Source organism: Prionailurus viverrinus, chromosome C2 (assembly GCF_022837055.1).
Source record: "Prionailurus viverrinus isolate Anna chromosome C2, UM_Priviv_1.0, whole genome shotgun sequence".
NCBI lineage: Eukaryota > Metazoa > Chordata > Mammalia > Carnivora > Felidae > Prionailurus > Prionailurus viverrinus.
In genome coordinates, this window is record NC_062569.1 from 29,226,320 (window position 1) to 29,251,559 (window position 25,240).

The window sequence follows — 25,240 nt, forward strand, 5'->3', positions numbered from 1 at the left end:
CAGCCTTTATTATCTTGATATATACTCCTTCTTGCCTAATCTGGTAAGAGTTTTTATCATGAATGGATATTGACTTTTGTCAGATGGTTTTTCTACATCTATTGAGATGATAGTGTTCTTTCATTCTGTTTAATGTAATGTAATGTAATGTAGCTTGTTGATTGATCTGCATATGTTGAACCATCCAAGGAATAATTCCCACTTGATCATGGTGAATAATTCTTTCATATGCTGTGGAATTGGACTTGCTAGTATTTTATTGAGAGTTTTTTGCATCACTGTTCATCAGGGATATTGGCCTATAGTTTTCTTTTCTAGTAGTGTCCTTTTCTGGCTTTGGTATCAGTTTAATGCTAGCCTCTTAAAATGAATTGAGGAATGTTCTTTCTTCTTTTATTTATTTTTTTTGAAGATTTTTAGAAAAATTTGTGTTATTTAAAAAAATGTTTTTTGCAGAATTCACCAGTGAAGCCATCCAGTCCTGGGCTTTTCTTTATTGGCAGAATTTTGATTACTGATTCAATCTCCTTACTAGTAATTGGCTTATTCAAATTTTCTGTTTCTTCCTGATTCTGTCTCAGTAAGTTATATGTTCCTAAGTATTTTTTCCTTTCTTATGGGTTGTTCAGTTTGTTGACATATAATTGTTCATAGTAGCCTCTTATAATTCCTTTGAATTTCTTTAGTATCAGTTATAGTATTTCCTTTTTCATTTATAATTTTGTACATTTGGACTCTTTTATCTTTGGTTAGTCTGGCTAAGCACTTGGCAATTCTGTTTATTCAAAGAAACAACACTTAGTTTGGTTAACCATTTCTGTTCTCTCTTCACTTATTTCTGTATTAATATTCATTACTTCCTTTCTCCTGCTAAATTTGGGATCAGTTTTTTTTTTTTCTATTTTCTTAAGATATAGAGTTAGACTGTTTATTTGGTATCTCTCTTGCTTCTTAATGTAGGCATTTGTTCTTAAGTACTTCCTTCTTGCTGCATCCCGTAAATTCTTGTATGTTGTTTTTTTGTTTTCATTTGTCTCAAGAAACTGCAAATAGAAATTTCCCCTTTAGTTTCTTCTTTGATCCCTTGGTTGTTCAGGAGACTGTTGTTGAACTTTGACATGTTCATGAATTTTTCTAGTTCTTTTTACTGATTTCTGGTTTACTCATTTAATAATTTCTCCATTGTGGTCAGAGAAGATATTTGGTATGATTTCAGTCTTCTTGAATTTGCTAAGACTTATTTTGTGGCCTAAATATGGTCTATCCTAGAAAATGTTACATATGTACTTGAGAAGAGTGTATGCTCTGTTGTTGGATAGAAATGTTCTGTGTGTGTCTATTAGGTTCATTTGGTCTGCAGTATTGTTCACATCTTCTGCTTCCTTATTGATTCTCTGTATGATCTATTCATTGGTGAGAATAGGGTATTAAATCCCCAACTATTACTATCTACCGTTTATTACTCCTCTTAGCTCTCTTGGTTTTTGCTTTATATATTTAGGTGCTCTGATGTTGGGTGCATAAATATTTACAGTTATTGTGTCTTCTTGATGTATTGACCACTTTATCATTATATGACCTTCTTTGTCTCTTTTACTTTTTTTTTTTTTTTTTTTTTTTTTACTTTAAAGTCTATCTTGTCTGATGTAATATAGCTACCTCTCCTTTTTTTATTTTTTGGTTACCATTTGCTTGAAATGTCATTTTCCATCCCTTCACTTTCAGTCTGTGTATGTCTTTAAAAAGCTAAAGTGAGTTTCTTGGGAAGCATATTGTTAGTTTTTTAATATTGTATTCAGCCATTCTGTGTCTTTTGATTGGAAAATTTAATCCATTTAAAGTAATTTTTGATAGGCAAGGACTTACTATTGCAATTTTGTTAAGTGTTTTCTGGTTCTTTTATGGATCCATTGTTGCTTGTTTCTCATCCTTCTGTCTTGTGTCTGTGTTTTGATGTATTTTTGTATATATATGCTTTGACTTCTCATCATGTTCCTTTGTGTAATTACTACAAGATTTTTCCTTGTTATCATGAGGCTTACATAAAATATCTTAAACTTAAAACACCTTATTTTAAAGTTATAACAACTTAACTTCAATAGAATTCGCATACCTTACACTTTAACTTCTTCTCCCCCTCACATTTTTGTTTGTTGCTGCTAAAATATACTTGTTTTTCATATTGCTTAATACAGATTATTATACTCATGGTTGTTATTTGCTACTTTCATTTTCCTTAACATCCAAACTAGAGTTGTGAGTTATGCACCACTATTAACAATTCTGCAGAATCAAACTATGACTATATATTAATCATTACCAATGAAATTTATACTACCTTCTTGTGTTTTATGAGATTAATTAATATTCTTTTACTTCCACTCAAAGAATTCTCTAGCATTTTTTGTAAGGCAGTCTGGTGATTATGAATGCCCTCAGCGTTTGTTCAGCAAAGTCTTTATCCCTCCTTTGTTTATGAAGGACATCTTAGTTGACAGGTTTTCTTGTTGTTGTTGTTGTTTTATTTGAATATTATGAATGTGTCATTCTATTCTCTTCTGGCCTGAAAAGTTTCTGTTGAGAAATTGCCAATAATCTTATGGTGGGTTCCTTTGGATATAACTTCTCTCTTTTCACCTGCCGCTTTTAAAATTCTTTCTTTGTTTTTGACTTTTGACTTTAATTATAATGTGTCTCAGTGTAGTCTCATTGAGGTTAAATCTCTTTGGGGTCCTTTGGATCATGGGTCTAGATTTCCATTTCTTTCCCCAGGTTTGGGAAATTTTCAAACATTATTGTTTTAAATATACTTTCTGTCCTTTCTGTTATTCTTCTGGAGTTCCCATAATGCAAATATTGAATGTTATTTCTTTTTATAATGTCCTAAATTCTCATAGGGTTTTTTCACTTTTTCTTTTTTTTTTTTTTTCTTTTTGTTTCTGTGTCTGGTCAGTTTTCATTGTCCTGTCCTCCAGGTCACTAAATTTTTTTTCTATTCAGTTGAGTATACTTTTGAAACTCTGTTGAATTCTGTAATTTAGTTAATGTATTTTTAAACTTTAGGATTTCTGTGTGGGTCTCCGTGTATTGGAGGGTTGGTATGTGTATTGGTTTCTATTTTCTTGTCAAACTTCTCATTTTGTTCATGCGTTTTTGTTCTAATTTTGTTTCATTAGCTGTGTTTTCTTGTAGTTTTCTGAACTTCCTTAAGAGGATTATTCTAAATTGTTTGATAGTTCATAGATCTCCTATTTCTTTAGGATCAGTTCTTAGAGCTTTATTAGTTTCCTTTGGTGATGTATATTTACCTGATCCTTGATTTTTTACATTGGTGTCTGTGCATTTGAGTAATGGAGCTCCTTTTCTAAACTTTACAGGTTTACTTTGGCAGAGATAGTTCTTGACCACTTACTCATTTTAGGTTTTGGGGTGTGTCTGCTGGTGATGTCTTTGGGCAAGAGGGGCCTGCTATTATGGTATGTTTTGGGGGGAAGCAACTATTTGAACTCTGAGGATAGGGATAGGGGTGTGTGCCACTGAGAACTGTTGGATAAAACTATTTGCTTGGTTCCCTACCCAAGTGAGGCTGTAAGATGGGCTCTGTGGTTGCCTGAATCTCTGGTCAGGCTTACTAGATGATCAGGACTAAGTACTGTATTGATTAGTATCTAGGGCTGTGAGTTAGCTTCCCTGCCCCAACGGAGTAATAGGCCAGGGCTCAGGGCCTGTATAGCTCATTCATTGTTTGGGAGCCCAAATCAGGCCTGAATGTGTACTGAATTCCTTGGTTAAGTGAGGTGACTAGTTTTGCTCTTGCATATAGGCAATGCTGTCTGTTCTAATGCCACTGTACATAGGGTTGTTGAATTGGGCTACACAGCTTCCTGTCTGCTCTGGTTCTATTCCTTGGTCGGACAGGCTGAAGGCTGTTTTCAGCTATGAGTAGGGCTATAAATTAAATTCTTTGCTCAGAAACAGCAGGAGAAACAACTCTAAAACTGGTAAAGCTCTTTGCTGTCTTAACTTAAGCTGACCTGCACCCCAAGTTCCTTGGCTGAATAGGACCACTGGCTTTGCTCTGCGAACTGTTGTCTCTATCTTGCCTGGGCAGGATGGGGAGGGGCCTACTCCAGGGTATTCTGTTTCCCAAAGAGGCTTTCCAGTTTGGAGTTGCCAGGAGCTACCCTCAGCTTGGCAAAGAATCATTCCCCCTGCCTTTACTGAGTATGGGCAGCCTTTGTGCCCTATACTGATTTTGCCATGGAATTGATCAGCTCTGCCCACTTGCCTCTTAGGTTAAGTGTCACTGGGCCACACAGCTTCCAACAGTTGTCACCAGCCCTTCTGGTTAGATGAAGCTAGAAGGCACTCTCCACAGAGAGTAGAGCTTTGACTCAGCTTGCCTTTGACTCTTACTTGCCTGGGTATGGGAAAAGTCAGCTCTACAGCCAGCAAAACTCTTCATTTGAGGATCCAAATGAGGCAGATCTGCACTCTGCCAAATTCCCTGGTCAGAGTGCACCCCAGAATCAGTTCTGCAGATGAGCAAAACTGATGACTGGAATTACTACTTGGGCACTGCAGTTATGAACTCTGTCTGCCAAGATCTGTGTGTTGGTTGTTGCAAGCTACTCACCCCTTTTCTGTCACAGATTGCCAGTGGCTAGGCCCTGTAGATTCCCCTGCATTCTTCATCATGTGAGATCAAAGTATGGACTCTCACAAAGTGATCCACAATGCTTGGGGGCTCTTTTCCTACTGAAGGAACTGGCAGCTCAAGGGCGACCTCTCCTGGTGGTGCTGCACAGTCCTAGAGGAGGGACAATGTGGTCAACATGTAACCACATCTTGTTACCTTCTAATGCAGTCTCTTTTGGTCTGTGAGGTGCAAGGTGTGCTTTCCGCCTCACCTCTGTGTTCTAGGATTCTCTTGGTATCTTTTTTTTTTTTTGGAATAGATGTTCTTCTTTTGAGGGGGAGTATCTTGGTGATGTCACTCTCCTACCTGCTGTTTTTAGCTAGCAAGATCAGATTCTCCCCCTGGAGATTACTGCCTGGCCCGTCAGCCCAGAGGAGGGCTTCCTTTTTGATGCATGAGTCATCACAGTGACTCAGTGACTTACTGGTTGCTCACATGTAATAGTTGCAATGAGCACTGGTGAGAGTTGAGAGGAATTTCTCCCTGCCAGGGTGTGAAGAACTTTGACAGCAGGTGTGTCAGCTGGAAACCCAAGCAGCTATTCACCTTCTACCTGGTACCATCATGTAGTACTCTGGAATCAGGCATGCATGCAGAGTGTCCCATCACATACAGCCATTTCTTGACAGAGGAAGAAGTTGGCCAGGGAAGAGAAAAAAAATCGCATACTATAAAATGTTTTCTTTGGGGAGCGATACTCTATCTGGCAGCATCATGATCTGAAATAATTCTTAGTCTTTTTATGTTGTTGGTGGTGATTGACCCATGGGATCCTGCTATGTGGATTGGCTGCTGTTAAAATTATCTGATCTTTTAGCAGTGACTCAGGAGGAAAAGTGTCAAGCAAAGGCTAATCATTTCATCCTAGTCAAAAAAAAAAAAAAAAAAAAAAAAAGAGAAAAAGAATTTGAATTGTTAAATTGCAGAATGAATCTACAATTTTTTTTTTCAGAAATTACAGTTATGACAGAATATATCCCTGCATGCATGCAGACAGGTTTGTCACTATTAGTACCTGCCTGTGGATGGCATTGGTAAGGCAGAAAGTGAGGAGCAGTGCAGTTGGTGACATGTGTGAGCACATATGAATAGTGTTGGGCATTTTATGTAAATTACTTCATCTAATTGATTGTGCAGTTAAGGAAGCTTAGAGAGTAGGGAAACTATTCAAGGTCATTGAACAGGTACATGGTGATCACAGTTCAAATTCATGTATAATTGGTGGCAAAATGTATACCACATTACCTCCAAGCATGTTTTGGTATTTGTTCGTTTGAGAGAACAGATGTTTCTGTGATGAATTAGTCTCACCCAGGTATTTTCCCTTGATAGAGACACCATCCTTCTATGCCTGCCTCAGATTCCAGACTTCTGTCCCTAGATACTGTTTCCAAGTTACAATACACATGTGCTAGAAAAAAATGAAAAGGGGGCTCACTCAACACTGCAACAGTTAGCCAGCTCTACTGCATTCTCCTTACTGAATACCTGTTAGGTTATTTGTCAGCGATGTTTTTACACTTATATAATTTCTGAGTGCCCTGGGGTGCCTGGGTGGCTCAGTCGGTTAAGCGTCCGACTTCAGTTTAGGTCATGATCTCACGGTCCGTGAGTTCGAGCCCTGCGTCAGGTTTGTGCTCTCAGTTCAGAGCCTGGAGCTTGCTTAGGATTCTGTGTCTCCTTCTCTCTCTGCCCCTCCCCCATTCACACTCTGTCTCTCTCTTTCAAAAAAGGAATAAACATTAAAAAAAATTTTTTTTAATGAAAAAAAATTTCTGACTGTCCTTATTACAAGGATAGATTATACAAGGTTCTGAACAGCAAAGATGTCAGCTGTATAAATGTAAGGATTTGTTCCTTATTTTTCCTAGCAACTTAAAATTGACTAAATGCCAAGAATGAGCCAAATGTCAAGCCATCACGAAAGACAGGAGCATAAAGGTTGTCTTGGGAGCGGGTCTCCTTGGTACCAACATGGAGTAGCTTCCTGCATTCCACCAAGCTTGAGGAAACATTCATATGGAATGTTCTGTTGTCTCTATGAGAACTTAAATTCACTTGCTTGAACAAACAGAATTTATAATAAGAGGGCTTGAGGACATGCATGGATAGTCTTTTATTATGGGAAGAAGCCGTGTTATAAATTCTGTGTTACAAAGATGTAAATGTTACTGCTTAATAGTTTTATATAGCAATTAGAACTGGAGTGTATATCTATGTCCTGGTCATTTTCCCTGGGATTATAAGTACCCAACTACAAACCTAGATTATTTTTAGCAGAGGTTGTCCCCCACAAAGCACATCAAATGAAGAACTAGAACCAGGAATTGGGAGTTATGAAAAAGTGGAGCAGAAGGTAAGAGGAACATTTCAGAGCAATGACTATAACATAGGTCATCATTCATGGGACAGGTGTGATCCACTCTCCAATGTAGAGTTTATCATCTGTTTAAGAATCCACAAAGAGTGACTTCCTGAAGAAACCTCTATTATTCCTTCTTCCTTCCAAAGAATTCTCAAGAGAAAAGAGTAAAAGGGAATACAGACTACATGTAAGACAAAGATTAGGGAAGATCTTTATATCATATCTGGTACAGATAGCCCAAATCAGTTTTTGTTAGTTTTTGTGCCACCTGATCATTTTTTTAGTTTTGTGCCACCTTTTTGTAGGTAAATGAATTCTGGCAAAGACCCAGGAGCCATTGTACTAACCTCTGTTGATTTTCTACTAACTTTTTGGAGATTTATACCCTCAAACTGCTCAGCGGTTTTGGATTTCCCATCTATGTAATAAAGGAGGCAGTGTAGATGATCATAGCGGGTAAGTGTAAATGAGTTTAGTTATCATTTGATGTGGTAGACACACAATGAATGACTAGGGGAAAATCAGCCAAGGACACGTAGCAAGTAGCTCATTAGAGCTCTGTCTGGTTTCTGTTGAGCATGCACCGCCTTCCAGATCACCAGAGAAAAGGGGGATCTTACTTAGCTAGGCTCTCTCTGGTTATTTCCTTCCCTGGATCTCCCTATTAAAATTTCTGGCTGGTCTGCCATTTTGATACTTACCCAACCAATATCAAGAGCTCAGGATACCCCTGATATTAGCCTTTCCTTATTGTTTGCCACTGAGATTGCTCTTGTTTCGAACAGTACCCAGGCAGGAATTTTCTATGCTCTGCTCCAAATAGGCAGCTCCCTTCCAGCCGGGCAGCAGAACTGCCAGTTCCCACAGAGTTCTTCATCTGCTAAGGCTGGGGGAGAACTTTGAGGTAATGGATCTGAGGTAGAAGGGGCAAAGGATTGGGGCAATTCCTGGCTAAAATGTAACAGACTCTCACTGTTCTGAGATTCAGTAGGTTTTCTTGAATAAATCCTCAATGTGTTGTATGCCTTCTGTCAATTTCCAGATTGGTTGAATGGTTGGTTATTTTTTTTATTGTTTCTTTTTTTATTGAAATATGACTGACTAACATTGTATTACTTTCAGGTATACAACATAATTATTTGATATATGTATATGTTGTGAAATGGTTACCACAAGTTTAGTTAACATCCATAAGGATATATAGTTACATTTTTTTTCATGTAATGAGAACTTTTAAGATTTACTCTTTTAGCTACTTTCAAATATACAGTCTTGTTAACTATAGTCATCATGCTAGGTGTTACATCTCCAGGCCTTATCTATCTTATAACTGAAAGTGTGTACCTTTTCACCACCCTGACTCCTTTTACATGTCTTCTCATCCCCTCCCACTCCCACCTGAGGTAACCACAAATCTGTTCTGTGTATGTATCTATGTAGTTTTTTGTGTGTGTTTTTTTTTAAGATTACACATATGAGAGGTCATATAGTATTTGTCTTTCTCTGACTTATTTCACTTAGCAAAATGCTCTCAAGATCCATCCATGTTATTACAAATGGCAAGCTTTACTTTTTTTTAAGGTTGAATTATTAGTCCATTGTACATATGCACCATATCTTTATTCATCTATTGATGGACATTAGGGTTTTTTTCATATATCTTGACTATTTTTTTTTATAACTTTTTTTTAAAAAGTAATCTCTACTCCTAACGTAGGGCTCAAACTCACAACCCCAGGATCAAGAATTGCATGCTTTAATGACTGAGCCAGCCAGATGCCTCCACTGGCTATTATAGTGCTGCATTGCACATGGAGGTGCATATATCTTTCAGGATTAGTGTTTTCATTTTCTTCAGATAAATGCTCAGAAGTGGAATTGCTGGAGTCTATGGTAATTCTGTTTTTAGTTTCTTTGAAGAACCTCCACACTGTTTTCTATAATGGCTGTAGGAATTTACACTTCCACCAACAGTGCACAAAGGTTCCCTTTTGTCCACATCTTCAACACTTGTTATTTTTTGTCTTTTTGATAATAGGTTTTCTAACAGGTGTGAGATGATAGCTCACTGTTGTTTTGATTTGCATTTTCCTAATGATTAGTGATGTTGAGCATCTTGTCATGTACCTGTTGACTGTTTGTATGTCATTTTGGAAAAATGTCTATCCAGATTCTCTAACCATTTTTTAATTGTTTTGTTTTGGGTTTTTTTTTTTTTTGCTTGTTTGGTTTTTTGTTTTTTGTTTTTTGTTTTTTTGCTCTTGTGCTATAGGAGTTAATTTATATATTTTGGATGTTCACCCCTTATCAGATATATGGTTTGAAAATATTTTCTCCCATTTTGTAGGTTGGCTTTTCATTTTGTTGCTGACTTCTTTGCTGTGCAGAAGCTTTTGTTTGATGTAGTTCCACTTTTTCTGTGTGCTTCTGGTGCCTTTGCTTTTGGTGTCAAATTCAAAATAAAAGGGGCTCCTGGCTAGCTCAGTCAGTTAAGCATCCAGCTCTTGATTTCGGCTCGTGTCATGATCTCATAGTTCATGAGATGAAGCCCCACATCAAGCTTTGCACTGGCAGTGTGGGCCTGCTTGGGATTCTTTCTCTCTTTCTTTCTGTTCCTCTCTCTATCTGCCCCTCCCTTGCTTGGGTGCACTTTCTTGCTCTCAAAATAAATAAACATTTTTTTAAAATACAAAAACAAAACAAAACAAAAAAAACAATAGCCAAGACTGATGTCTAGGAACTTATGCTCTGTTGTCTTCTAGGAGTTTTGTGAATTCAGGTCTTATATTTAAGTCTTTAATCCATTTTCAGTTGATTTTTCGTGTATGTTGTAAGATAGTGGTCCATTTCTGTCCAGTTTTCCTAATACCATTGATTGAAGGGACTGTCCTTTCCCCATTGTATATTTTGGCTCCTTTGTCTTGAATTAATTGACCATATAGGCATGTTTGGTTTTTTTTTTTTTCCCTAGGCTATAGATTCTATTCCATTGTTGTGTGTGTGTGTGTGTGTGTGTCTGTATGTGTGTGTGTTTATGCCAATACCATACTGTTGAGATTACTATAGGTTTATAATATAGTTTGAAATCAGGAGTGTGGTGCCTCCAGCTTTGTTTTTCTTTCTCAAGATTGCTTTGGGTTTTGTTTTGTGCTTTCATACAAATTTTAATATGTTTGTTCCATTTCTATGCCAAATGTCATTGGAATTTTGATAGGGATTACATTGAATCTGTAAACTGCTTTGGGTAGTATGGACATTTTAACAATATTAATTGTTCCAGTACATGAGCTTGAGCTATCTTCCCATTTATTTGTGTCTTCAGTGTCTTAAAATGTTCACATCTTTCACCTCCTTCGTTAAATTTCTTCCTAGGTTTTCTTCTTTTCAATGCAATTGCTAATAGGACAGTTTTCTAATTTCTGTCTCTGATAGTTGTGTATAAAAATGCATCTCTTATATGTTGATTTTTGTATCTTACAGCTTTACTGAATTTGTTTATTAGCTCTAACAGTTTTTTTTTTTTTAATTTTTTTTTCAACGTTTATTTTTTTTTGGGACAGAGAGAGACAGAGCATGAATGGGGGAGGGGCAGAGAGAGAGGGAGACACAGAATGGGAAACAGGCTCCAGGTTCTGAGCCATCAGCCCAGAGCCTGACGCGGGGCTCGAACTCAGGGACCGCGAGATCGTGACCTGGCTGAAGTTGGACGCTTAACCGACTGCACCACCCAGGCGCCCCTAGCTTTAACAGTTTTTTGCATATATAAAATGTCATCTGCAAATGGAGACAGTTTAACTTCTTCCTTTCTAATTTGAATGCCTTTAATTTCTTTTTGTCAGCTAATTGCTCTAGCTAGGGCTTCTAGTACTATGTTGGATAAAAGTGAGCATGGGCATTCTTGTTTTGTTCTTGATCTTAGAGGAAAAGCTGTCAGCTTTTCACATTGGGTATGATATTAGCTATGGGTTTATCACATATAGCCTTTTTGTATATTGGTACATTCTCTCTATACCCACTTTGTTGAGAGTTTTTTATCATGAATGAATGTTGAATTTGAAAATGCTTATTCTGCAGTTATTGAGGTGATCATGTGATTTTTATCCTTCATTTTGTTAATGTGGTACACATCACATTGATTTGCAGATACTGAACCAACTTTGCATCCCTGGAAAAAAAATCCCACTGGTTATTAGTGTATCGTCATTTAAATATATTGTTAAATTCAATTTGCTAATCCTTTGTTGAATATTTTTACATCTGTATTCATCAGAGATATTGACCTGTAATTTCTTATAGTTTTCTTGTTTGGTTTTGGTATGAGGGTAATGGTGGCCTCATAAAATGAGTTTGGATGTGTTCCCTCCTCTTCTATTTTTTGGACGAATTTGAGGACAGTATTAATTCTGTTTTTTTATTAATTAAAAAACATTTTTTTAACATTTATTCATTTTTGAGGGACAGAGACTCAATGTGAGTGGAGGAGGGGCAGAGAGAAGGAGGAACAGAATCCGAAGCAGGCTCCAGGCTCTGAGCTATCAGCCCAGAGCCTGACACAGGGCTCAAACCCACAAACCCTGAGACCGTGACCTGAGCCAAAGTTGGACGCTCAACTGAGCCACTCAGGTGCCCCATATTAATTCTTTTTTTAAATGTTTGGTACAATTTACCAGTAAAACCATATGGTCCTGGACTCTTATTTGTTGAGAGATTTCCAGTTAGTGATTTAATCTGCTTATTAGGAATTGGTTGATTCATATTTTCTACTTATTCATGATTCAGCATTGGTAGATCGTATGTTTCTAGGAATTTATCCATTTCTTCTAGGCTGTCTAATTTGTTGGCATATAATTGTTTCTGATAGTCTCTTATCCTTTGTATTTCTCTAGTATCCATTGTAACGTGTCCACTTTGATTTCTGATTTTGAATCCTCTTACTATCTTGGTGAGTCTAGCTAATGGTTTGTCTAATTTGTTTATCTTTTCAAAAAACCAGCTCTCAGTTACACTGATCTTTTCTATTGTCTTTTTAATTTGTTTCATTTATTTACACTCTGATCTTTATTTTAATGAATTTCATTGTTTTCAACAATTTTTCCAGGTTTGTTATTGCTTTGGGGGGAAAAATATTTGGTAAGCTCCTCAGCCATTCCAGAAATCCTATCTTTTCATAAAATATTATTCAAAATCTATTTTACAGTCTTATGGCTTGAAATTCATGCAAATATACTCTACTTAAATACATCTGAGTCTCTTCATTTATCTCCTGTGATCCCTGCAGATGAAGCTTATCATGACTTGGTCTTAAACCATACTGATTTAAAGCAAGCAATCAGCTATGTATATTACCTCATGATCTGTTGGTAACTGGAAAGATCATGTCAGTAGGTATTATCCTGCAAATGGTAGAATATCTATGAATTTTGTATTTCATACTAAGGTGAAGCTTAATACCTTTCTCCCTGAGTGTGAATTGGACTTGGTAACTCACTTCTAATGAACAGTGAATGGAAAAGGAACATTAGTAACCTTACAATAGAGAAACCTGGGAAATACCACCTTAGCCATGTAATCAGGGAGTAAATCACCACCAGTAGTAAATCATATAGACATTTTGTATACCCTGATATGATGGAATGAGAAGAATACTTTGCCTCTTTGGTGTTCTTCCTCCAAATCCACAACCCCACATTAAGGGGAATTCTACATAATGCCATTACTCTTCAGAAGTACCAAGGTCATGAAAGAATAAAGACAAGGAAAGATGAGAAACTTAATAGATTGAAAAAGGCTAAGGAGACATGACAGTTAAATGTCATGTTGGATCCTAGACTGAAGCTAGGAACAGAAAAAGGATATAGGGGAGGAAAAATTCTCCTTTATATTCTTAGGCTGTCTGATAGGGCTTAAGAGTTACAGTGACAGGGGCGCCTGGGTGGCTCGGTCGGTTAAGCGTCCGACTTCAGCTCAGGTCATGATCTCACGGTCCATGAGTTCGAGCCCCGCGTCGGGCTCTGTGCTGACAGCTCAGAGCCTGGAGCCTATTTTAGATTCTGTGTCTCCCTCTCTCTCTCCTCATCCCCTGTTCATGCTCTGTCTCTCTCTGTCTCAAAAATAAATAAACATTAAAAGAAAAAAAAAAGAATTACAGTGACACGAGACTATTCACAAAAAAACATAAAGTTTTTTAAAACTTTTGCATGTATGTGGGGGCCTTCATAAGAGTATGAAGAAGTGACCAGAGTAGAAAACTTTTATACTTTTAGACAAAGAAATTACATATTTGTGAAGAAATGACCAGGGTTTAGTCTAGGGGCAATAAATTGTAGAGAAATGACTAGGGGAAATACAGGATGGGAGGGAAACTAGTGGAAGATATGGATTACTTTAGTAAGTTTGTTTGTATAGATCCATTTTAGTATCAGTTCCTAGTGTCCGGTGATAAGCGTGTTCTCTTCCTGGTACAAGGAGGGTACCTTATGGCCTGTTTTTAGGTAGAAAAGGGGAGGTCAGAGAGCCCTTCCTGAATCTGCTTCTCAAATCAATTACTCCAAAATAATCAAAATGCCAAATGCGTACTTTGGGATGGCACATCCTGAACACCTTCAAGGATATTAGTGAAAAAAAAAATGGAATTCAGATGACATTGTAGTTAATAATATTATCCTACTGTTAATTTCATAGTTCAGTACCATGATTATGTAAGTAAGATGTTATAATCAGGGGAAGCTGGGTAGATGATACACAGGAACTCAGTGCTATATTTGCAACTCTTTTATAAATCTAAAATTATTTCAAAATAATAAGTTTAAAAGTTTTTCTCTTATATTTTTCTTGTTTTGCATGTCTTCACCTGCATTTATAGACTCCCCAGGGCCCCAATCCACTTATTTATTTACTTAAGAATTTTACTCTTAAAAGTATGTATGTTCTCCCAGTTATTATGTAAGCACTAAGAAAAATTAATGATATTCATTAATGAATAGATAAACAAATGAGCAGAAATTTATTGAGAAAACTGGAAAATTATTGAAATATACCCAGTAAACATTCACTGCATGTGGTTTATTAGTTGGCGTTTTGTTTTGTTTTGTTCTGTAAGGTTTTTCTTGACTACACCTTCCTCTAAGGGTGAGTTAGGCTGTTTGGTAGGTGATTTTTAAGCAAATGGAGCACCATTTTTCTCAACTATGCTCAAATCATAAAGTGTAGAACAGTGTCCTCAAAGACTGGGTCTTAGATGTCGGCCATAGTTTACATGTATTATTCACTACAGATAAAAATAAGATCTAACAGTGTGTTTTCTTAAACATATTCATTTCTTAAAAATATTCAGGGTCAGGGCACCCAGATGGCTCAGTCAGTTGAGCATCTGACTCTTGATTTTGGCTACAGTCGTGATCTCATGGTTTATGAGATGGAGCTCGGAGTCAGGCTTCACGCTGACAAGCATGGAGCCTGCTTGGAATCCTCTCTCCCTCCTTCCCTCCCTTCCTCCCTCTCTCTCTCTCTCTCTCTCTCTCTCTCTGCCCTTCCCCTGTGGATGTGCTTTCTCCCAAACATTTAAAAATAAAAATAATAAAAATATTTAAGGTCTTTTAAGGTTAGCAGATTTGAATTCCTAGCCAAGTGTTTCCTCAAGTTATAAAGCTTAACCTCATAATACTGTAATTAAATTGTGCTGGTGGGATATACATTCCCCGAAAAGTTTATTTGCTACTACTTGAGGTTTGAGGGAATCTTTAAAAGTAATAATTAAAATCTGTATGATAGCTATTTTTCTAAGGGGCAGTTGGGAAATGCATAGGATAACTTTGGAGCCAGAGAGCTGGGTTTTGTTGAGGTGGTGGTAGTGTCCTTTTGTTTCTACAGGCATTAATTTTTTTTAATGTTTGTTTGTTTAGGGGGGGGGGCGAGAGAGGATGAGTGGGGAAGGGGCAGAGAGAGAGAAGGAGAGAGAGAATCCCAAGCAGGTTCTGTGTGCTGTCAGCACAGAGTCCAACGTGGGGCTTGACCCCACAAACTGTGAGATCATGTCCTGAGTCAAAATCAAGAATTGGATACCTAACTGACTAATTCACCATCCAGGTGCTCCTAGGGGCATTACTTTTTTTTTTAATATTATCTTCCATGAGGATACTACTTGTTTCATATAATTATGTTTTTAATTAAGTGATGTTAATTAACAATGGGAAAAGTTTTTGTCATGAATGAATGTTGAGTTTTCTCAGATGCTTTTAATACATTTATTATGTGTCTAGTTATGAGTAGCCTACTGGTTAGTTAGGGCCTACAGCTTAATAAGCCTGTTTGTGTCAGCTCAGTGGTTGTTGTGGGCACTTTTACCTTGCTTAAGTTTTCATTGCTGAAGCCTGTTGACTAAAAGCAGCCTCTCCAGGCTTTTTTTTTGTAGTTTTTTTATTATATTTTTTGTAGTTTTTTGATTGCCAATTAAATTGGTGTGTTCAGATTTCCTGTTTCTTCTTGATTCAGTTTTGGAAGAGTATATGTTTCTAGGCGTTGACCTATTTCTTTTAGGTTGTCCCATTTGTTGGCATATACTTTTTCATGGTATTGATGGAAGTTTGGGGGTGATGGGTTTGTGGCATCCAGAGCTGACAACCAAGAAAGAATTCATGAAAACCTCTTTGGTGCAAAAAGGTGATTTTATTAAAGCACAGGGACCGGGCCCATGGGTGGTAGCAAGAGCTGAGCTGTAAGCTTAGGTGGTGATGAGGGGGGGTGGGGGAGGAATAAAGTCAAGAGGGAGTTACCAAAGAGACTTTCACATGCTAAAGACTTACTGGAGGCCTAGCTATTGTCAAGTGAAGGTTATTTTTCCCTCTAGCAAAGCAAAGCATTAACTATGCTCTAGCATAGCATAGCATCTAGTTATGCTCTAGCAAAGCATTAACATTGAGACTGTAGGGAGTTCCTGGAGTTTATCCATGGGATTGCTTTTTTCTGGTAAACTGGTGGAGACTCTTACCAGTTTGACCATTTGTTTTTTGTCCTTTCTTATTTTGGGGTAGCAGAAAGTGCCCAAGGAATATCATACATGTTCCACCTGGGGCGGGGGGTGCTGTTAGCCTGCACTTGGCTCTGAGCTTGCCCCATGCTCCCTCATCAGTTTTCTCTTTGTATTTCTGTAGTGTCAGTTGTAACTTTTCCTCTCTCATTTCTGATTTTGAGTCCTTTCTGTTTTTTTCTTGATGAGTCTGGCCAAGGGTTTATCAATTTTGTTGTTCTTTTCAAAGAAAAGTTCTTCGATTCAGTGATTTTTTTTTCTATTGTTTTTATTCTGTATGTCATTTATTTTTGCTTTGATCTTTATTATTTCCTTCCTCCTACTCACCTTGGGCTTTGTTCTTTTTCTATTTCCTTTAGGTGTAAGGTTAGATTATTTACTTGAGCTTAGATTCTGCTGCTGCTTCACTGATGAGGTTTTAGAGTTGATGGGGCAAGGGTTCATGGGATCCAGAGCTGATAGCCAAGAAAGAATTCTTGAAGGCATCTTTGATGCAAAAAGGTGATTTTATTAAAGCACAGGGATAGGACCTGTGGGCAGAAAGAGCTGTCCTGGGACCCTGAGGAGAGACTGATTATATACTATGGAGTTAGAGGAGATAACCTCAAGGAGAAGGTTCCAAAGGGATTTTAATATACTAAAGAAGGCTCACAGGGTACTGGAGGCCTAGCTGTTGTCAAGCTAAGGTTGTTTTTCCCTCTAGCAAAGTGTTAACATTACAGTAGGGAGTTCCTGGAGAAACATTTTACTCTGCCTGCCTCAAGTATTTGTCAATGGGTGCAGGTTATAAGGAAATTAAATTTTACCTGCCATATCCTTCTTGCCTTTGTTCCCCCTATCACTGTGGAGGGGAGGGTGATGTTGGAGCTCCAGGAAACCAAGTCTACAGGTTTCTGGAGATTAGGCTATTGATAAGATTGCCTTTTTCTTATAATTTACTAAGATATTTGTAAATTGATGGAGACTCTATCAGCTTAACCATTTGTTTTCTGTCCTTTCCTTTGTCTTTGGGCAGCCAGGAGTGCTTGAGGAATGTCACCTGTATCCCACCTGTGGTGGGGGTGGGGGTGGGGTCTTGTTAGCCTATACTTTGCCCTCAGCTTGCCCCACACTCCCTCATCATTCACCTTGTGTGTTTTTTCACCATTTCTTCCAGGAAGTCTTTCCTGGACCCCTCTGGTCTGGGTAAGAGTACTTTGTAAAATGCTCCTTTAGCATTGATCCTTCTGTCAGGAGCACTTGGCATGCTGCATTGTATGTAGCTGCTAATTTTCTGTTGCCTCCTTGGGAGTCTAGATGGCAAGGAACATGTTTATTTTGTCCACATCCCTAGCACCCAACACAGTTCTGGCACCAAGATGCTCAATAAGTACTTGTTAGATGAATGAATGATGAGTGAATGAACAAATGAGTAATATTAAAGTTGAACTAGGGGGACGCCTGGGTGGCTGAGTCGGTTGAGCATCCTACTTTGGCTCAGGTCATGATCTCACAGCTTGTGGGTTCAAGTGCCACATCAGGCTCTGTGCTGACAGCTCAGAGCCTGGAGCCTGCTTCAGATTCTGTGTCTCCCTCTTTCTCTGCCCCTCCCCAGCTTGCAGTCTGGCTCGCTTGCTCTCTCTCTCTCTCAAAAAAAAAAAAATAAAAATAAAAATAAAAATAAAATAGCTGAACTAGGTTACTGAGGAGACTTTCCAAAGTCTACTCCAGAAACATTGGGAAAACCAAATGGAAATCAAATTACAATACACCTTAGAAGTATAAATGTTCTTGGTAGGGTCATTTTATCACCTATATTCCAAGAACAGTCTGATAGAAATTTAGCAGGTTAGGAATGATTAGGATTAAACCAGGATTTTAAACAATAGAAATAAATAACACTAACAGATAGCCTATTGTATTACAACAAAACTAGTCTTACATTTTGAGCTAATTTAATGAAGTTATTTGAGTGACAGATCTTTCTTTTGTGTTTATGAATAGCAGTAGAGCAATTACAGAGCATCTCCTCAATATTTTAAATTGCAGACTGTTACTAAATTTTGCAGTATCTTCTCAATTTAAGTGGAGTTTTATTTGTGAACAACTCCACAACTTCTTGGTATTTTGGGTGCCTCACAAATCAGTTGTCTCTTTTAGAGCTAATGGCAAAGTAGAACAAGGGGCTGAGTAAGAGAATGGGGAGTTGAATGTCATGGTAGATGCCAGCCAGAATAGACCAGACGCCGTTGTATGCATCTACAGGAGACATGCACAAGTAAGAGTAATAATGCATTTATTTGGTTGTTAGAGACTTAAATTAACCAAAAGAGCATTTGTCTTCTCAACTCCATGCACAAGTTTTGCTGGTTGAGTGAATACTTTCAAGATGCCAGTAGAGCGTTGGTCGTATAGTGGTGAACATAGCTGCCTTCCAAGATGCCAGTAGAACATTCATTTTAATCTGTCACAAGTCATACTTTATATATACTAGACTGAAGAAGGTATTCTCCATTTACAGTGCCTTTGAAGAACAGCATTGGTTGCTAAGGAACCACAATAGTGTATTTTTGTGCAAACAGTTGGTCTGCTGGGAATTCACATTACTGTTTCAATCTTACTCTTTTCCCAGAGTAGAGGCAATATCTCTTTTGTTTCCCATTGTAATGGCAACATGCTGACTTTGGTTCACTTCATCTATTGTGGTCAAGAGGTATCTCAGGTGAATCTTCATAGGGACAGAAGAGAAGCTAGGATGGCATATCTACTCTTCATTGAATACTGACTAGATTCTGAAAAGAAAAAAATTTAAAAAGACACCCACCTTTACAATTGTTTTAGAAATTGCCACCATCTATTTGGGTAGTGCCTTTGTCAGATGGCTCCTGTATATCTCTCCTGAGCTACAAGGGTCATGATTTCTATTTCACCAACAAACTCAGTGGCTTACTTTGGAGGAAAGAGAATTTAACTCTTAGGGCCTGGAGGGCCTGGAAACTTGCAGGAATTTCCACAGTCTTCATTACCTGGAAAAAACCACTTTTAGACTGTTTTCTGAAATGCCCTTCTCTAAGCCTTTTAAAAGAGAACCGGTTCAAAGTATTCCACTATAAAGAACATTGGAACACAACAAGTATTTCCGTTAGCTCTTAAAATGCCTGTAGTATAGCAGTTAAGGATGACTTAATTAAAAAAACAACTGACAATATCATTAGGCTGGTGAGCAAAATAGAACTATTTTCAGACTGGAGTCCTACCTCTAGGCTGTAGAGAGCTTTGATTTAATATTTGGGCTTGTTTCATTTTGTTCTCAGGACGGAATTTAACAGTGATGACAGTTGGTTGTGTTCTGTCTACTTAAAAATATGAATTTTCAGAATAAATAAAAACTGACCAAAGTAAGTCAACTTTGATTTGTGTGGCATCAGGTGGACTGCTTCTTTATTGTGTCAAACATGCTTCTAAACAAGGTGTTCCTACTAAACATAAAATTACAGTCAGGAGACCAGATCCTATCTTGGCTGCATCATATACAGTTGATCTCAAGCAAATCTCTTGAATTTCTTTGGAGCAGGTGGATTCCAAAGTCTCTTCCAACCCTGAATTTCATTATATGTTAGTATCTGAGCTAAAGTGGCTCAAGTGGAAGTTTTTGGTAATATTCAAGGAAAGTAATAACTAAAATTTAGTGAGTGTTGGGGTGCCTGGGTTAAGCCTCCAACTTTGGCTCAGGTTATGATCTCACTGTTGATGAGTTCAAATCCCACACTGGGCTCTGTGCTGAGAGTCCAGCACAGTGCCTAGAGCCTGCTTCAGATTCTGTCTCCCTCTCTCTCTGCCCCTCCCCTCCTTGCACTCTGTCTCTCTCTCAGAAATAAATAAACATGAAAAAAAAAATTAAAATTGGTGAGAGTCTACCATGTATTAAGCATGTTCTAGGTGTTTTTTGCATTACCTTATTTTAAAATTCCTACAACAACCCTATGAAGGTAGGTACCGTTAATCTTTCACTTTTACCAATGAGAAAATGGAGGACAGCTAAATAGCATGTCCTGGGCAAGTTCAGTGTATGGTTATATTAAGGCAAATTAGACAAGCTATTGGATAACTGTTTTTACCATCATCACCTTTGCTTTTTATTAAGACTTGAGTGCCAATCAAGCACTGTGTTTTTGAATCTTCCAATCTTGCCCTGTATGCAGGAGCACTGAATTCATTCCAGAGCTTTCAGACGGAATTATGCCTATGGGGATCAGCAGAAATGACATTATGATGACAAAATGACTTTTAGTAATTCACAAAGAGGAACTTTGAGTGTCAAAGGCAAATAGGAGTCTGTATAACTCTGTGGAGGCTGTTATAAGAAAGATGTATTGTCAGTAGTGTGTGGTGTGATTTGCTGTGAAGAAAAAGGAAAGCACATGCATGTCAGTGTCACACCTATGAAGCATTGTACCTGTAAAGGCAGGTGGCATCTATAAGCCATCTTCAAATGGAGCAGTGTTAACTTCTCCCTCACAATAAAGTAGTTGGATAGTTTATCTAGTTGGCATTTTTTCTCCCCAGCCCCTCAAAGCACATCCTGGGTGTTCAGAAAATAGTGATTCTGTAGGTGTTTTTCACGTCAACCAAGGCACTTAAAAATGTATAGTCTTCTGTGATTCTCAAGTGGCTAAAATGCTATGGAGGATGCAGAGAACTATATGAGTATATGTCCTCAATAAAATATGTAATTAGAGATATAGAACAAGTAAAATATACATGAAGATTTGAGCAATGATGAGATGTATTTAATAAATAGACAGTTGGAATGGGTACAAGGATTATACCTCAATAGCTTTCTAACTAAAGGATTAGGATTTGGAGTTGCAAAAACTGACTTAACTATTTATGTGATTTAAGCATGTCATTTCATCTCTCTGAGCATTATTTCATTTGTAAAATAGGGTGCTTATAGGACCCAAACTATTAGGGTAGAATAGAAATCAAATGAGATAATGAATGTGAAAGAACTTTGCCAAGGTTTTAGATGATATTGTCATTTGAGATAGCAATTAATAATCTTCACAAGAAATGTCTAGCTTGGTGCCTTCTAACCATAGTTAGAATTGTACTGCCTTGCCCCCTTCAGTTAGGTATGGTCTGGTAATTTACTCTGGCCAAAGAAATATGAACCCAAGTGGAAATGTGTCCTTTCTACTTTAATAGCATATGCGATTCATTAGTGTCCCTTTTGTTGGTATGCCAGTGTGATTGTGGGAGCATTTTGAGCCTTAATCAACTTGTGGTCCCTTGAGTGGCCACAATGAACAAAGCCCCTAGGCAACCAATGTTGAACATAGAGCATGAGCAAGAAATAAATTTCTGTCATGGTAAAGTAAGAAGATTTGGGGTTGTTTTTATAGCATCATCCCCTAGCATACTCTCACTAAAATGTGTATCATTCATCTTTAATATTACTTGAGTATTTGTATATTTAGGTTATACTTACGTTACAGTGGTACTATCTACTACATATGGGAGTTGTTTATATCTTTGCTAACTCCACTTTTCCAAAAAAGATGTTGGTCTCAAACTCAAACCAGTCTTTTTTTTTTTTTTTTTGCCTTGTGAGGTATTTAAGGTATCTACAGACTAAGAATAGAACTGGACTGTTCTGTCTACTTCTGTTTTGCAATATTAGATTAATTGAAAGGAAAAGTTTCAATTTGGACAAAATTTCTCTTTGTTTTAAATATGAAATTTATTGTCACATTGGTTTCCATACAATACCCAGTGCTCATCCCAACAGGTGCCCTCCTCAGTACCCATCACCCACCCCCCATCAACCCTCAGTTTGTTCTCAGCTTTTAAGAGTCTCTTTTGTTTTGGCTCCCTTACTCTCTAACCTTTTTTTTTCCCTTCCCCTCCCCCATGGTCTTCTGGTAAGTTTCTCAGGCTCCACATAAGAGTGAAAACATATGCTATCTGTCTTTCTCTGTATGACTTATTTCACTTAGTATAACACTCCCAAGTTCCATCCATGTTGCTACAAAAGGCCATATTTCATTCTTTCTCATTGCCACAGAGTATTCCATTGTGTATATAAACCACAATTTTTTTATCCATTCATCAGTTGATGGACATTTAGGCTCTTTCCATAATTTGGCTATTGTTAAGAGTGCTGCTATAAACATTGGGGTACAAGTGCCCCTATGCATCAGCACTCCTGTATCCTTTGGGTAAATTCCTAGCAGTGCTATTGCTGGGTCATAGGGTAGATCTATTTTTAATTTTTTGAGGAACCTCCACACTGTTTTCCAGAGCGGCTGCACCAGTTTGCATTCCCACCAACAGTGCAAGAGGGTTCCCGTTTCTCCACATCCTCACCAGCATCTATAGTCTCCTGATTTGTTCATTTTAGCCACTCTGACTGGTGTGAGGTGGTATCTCAGTGTGGTTTTGATTTGTATTTCCCTGATGAGGAGTGACATTGAGCATCTTTTCATGTGCCTGTTGGCCATCCGGATGTCTTCTTTAGAGAAGTGTCTATTCATGTTTTCTGCCCATTTCTTCACTGGATTATTTGTTTTTCAGGTGTAGAGTTTGGTGAGCCCTTTATAGATTTTGGATACTAGCCCTTTGTCTGATATGTCATTTGCAAATATCTTTTCCCATTCCGTTGGTTGCCTTTTAGTTTTGTTGATTGTGTCCTTTGCTGTGCAGAAGCTTTTTATCTTCATGAGGTCCCAATGGTTCATTTTTGCTTTTAAATCCACTGCCCTTCGGGATGTGTCAAGTAAGAAATTTCTGCAGCTGAGGTCAGAGAGGTTTTTTTTCTGCTTTGTCCTCTAGGGTTTTGATGGTTTCCTGTCTCACATTCAGGTCCTTTATCCATTTTGAGTTTGTTTTGGGGAATGGTGTAAGAAAGTGGTCTAGTTTCATCCTTCTGCATGTTGCTGTCCAGTTCTCCCAGTACCATTTGTTAAAGAGACTGTCTTTTTTCCATTGGATATTATTTCCTGCTTTGTCAAAGATTAATTGGCCATACTTTTGTGGGTCTAGTTCTGGGGTTTCTATTCTATTCCATTGGTCTATGTGTCTCTTTTTGTGCCAATACCATGCTGTCTTGATGATTACAGCTTTGTAGTAGAGGCTCAAGTCTGGGATTGTGATGCCTCCTGCTTTGGTCTTCTTCTTCAAAATTACTTTGGGTATTCGGGGTCTTTTATGGTTCCATACAAATTTTAGGATTGCTTGTTCTAGCTTCAAGAAGAATGCTGGTGCAATTTTGATTGGGATTGCATTGAATGTGTAGATAGCTTTGGGTAGTATTGACATTTTAACAATATTTATTCTTCTAACCCATGAGCATGGAATGTTTTTCCATTTTTGTATATCTTCTTCAATTTCCTTCATAAGCTTTCTATAGTTTTCAGCATACAGATCTTTACATCTTTGGTTAGGTTTATTCCTAGGTATTTTATGCTTCTTGGTGCAGTTGTGAATGGGATCAGTTTATTTGTCTTTCTGTTGCTTCATTATTAGTGTATAAGAATGCAACTAATTTCTGTACATTGATTTTTTATTTGTATCCTGCGACTTTGCTGAATTCATGTATCAGTTCTAGCAGACTTTTGGTGGAGAGTGTCGGATTTTACATGTATAATATCATGTCATCTGCAAAAAGTGAAAGCTTGACTTCATCTTTGCCAGTTTTGATGCCTTTAATTTCCTCTTGTTGTCTGATTGCTGATGCTAGCACTTCCAACACTGTGTTAAACAACAGCGGTGAGAGTGGACATCCCTGTCATGTTCCTGATCTCAGAGGTAAAACTTTGTTTTTCCCCATTGAGGATGATATTAGCTGTGGGCTTTTCATAAATAGCTTTTATGATGTTTAAGTATGTTCCGTCTATCCTGACTTTCCCAAGGGTTTTTATTAAGAAATGATGCTGAATTTCATCAAATGCGTTTTCTGCATCAATTGACAGGATTATATCGTTCTTATCTTTTCTTTTATTGATGTGATGTATCACATTGACTGATTTGCAGATGTTGAACCAGCCCTGCAGCCCAGGAATGAATCCCACTTGATCATGGTGAATAATTCTTTTTATATGCTGTTGAATTCGATTTGCTAGTGTCTTATTGAGAATTTTTGCATCCCTATTCATCAGGGATATTGGCCTGTAGTTGTCTTTTTTTACTGGGTCTCTGTCTGGTTTAGGAATCAATGTAATGCTGGCATCGTAGAATGAGTCTGGAAGTTTTCCTTCCCTTTCTATTTTTTGGAACAACTTGAGAAGGATAGGTATTATCTCTGCTTTAAATGTCTGGTAGAATTCCCCTGGGAAGCCATCTGGTCCTGGACTCTTGTTGGGAGATTTTTGATAACTGATTCAATTTCTTTGCTGGTTATGGGTCTGTTGAAGTTTTCTATTTCTTCCTGTTTGAGTTTTGGGAGTGTGTGGGTGCTTAGGAATATGTCCATTTCTTCCAGGTTTTCCAGTTTGTTGGCATATAATTTTTCATAGTATTCCCTGATAATTGCTTGTATTTCTGAGGAATTGGTTGTAATAATTCCATTTTCATTCATGATTTTATCTATTTGGGTCATCTCCCTTTTCTTTTGAGAAGCCTGGCTAGAGGTTTATCAATTTTGTTTATTTTTTAAAAAACCAACTCTTGGTTTCATTGATCTGTTCTACAGTTTTTTTTAGATTCTATATTGTTTATTTCTGCTGTGATCTTTATTATTTCTCTTCTTCTGCTGGGTTTGGGGTGTATTTGCTGTTCTGCTTCTATTTCCTTTAGGTGTGCTGTTAGATTTTGTATTTGGGATTTTTCTTGTTTCTTGAGATAGGCCTGGATTGCAATGTATTTTCCTCTCAGGACTGCCTGCGTTTGGATTGTTGTATTTTCATTTTCATTTGTTTCCATATATTTTTTAATTTCTTCTCTAATTGCCTGGTTGACCCATTCATTCTTTAGTAGGGTGTTCTTTAACCTCCATGCTTTTGGAGGTTTTCCAGACTTTTTCCTGTGGTTGATTTCAAGCTTCATAGCATTGTGGTCTGAAAGTATGCATGGTATGATCTCAGTTCCTTTATACTTGTTAAGGGCTGTCTTGTGACCCAATATGTGATCTATCTTGGAGAATGTTCCATGTGCACTCGAGAAGAAAGTATAT

The 25,240-nt window shown here is 37.6% G+C and overlaps 1 protein-coding gene across 4 annotated transcripts in view; it reads left to right on the top strand.

The window, feature by feature from the left end:
* Nucleotides 1-25,240, top strand: part of TMEM108 (transmembrane protein 108) — a 366,497-nt gene that overhangs the window by 108,757 nt on the left and 232,500 nt on the right. The gene's annotated exons all lie outside the window — the stretch shown is intronic.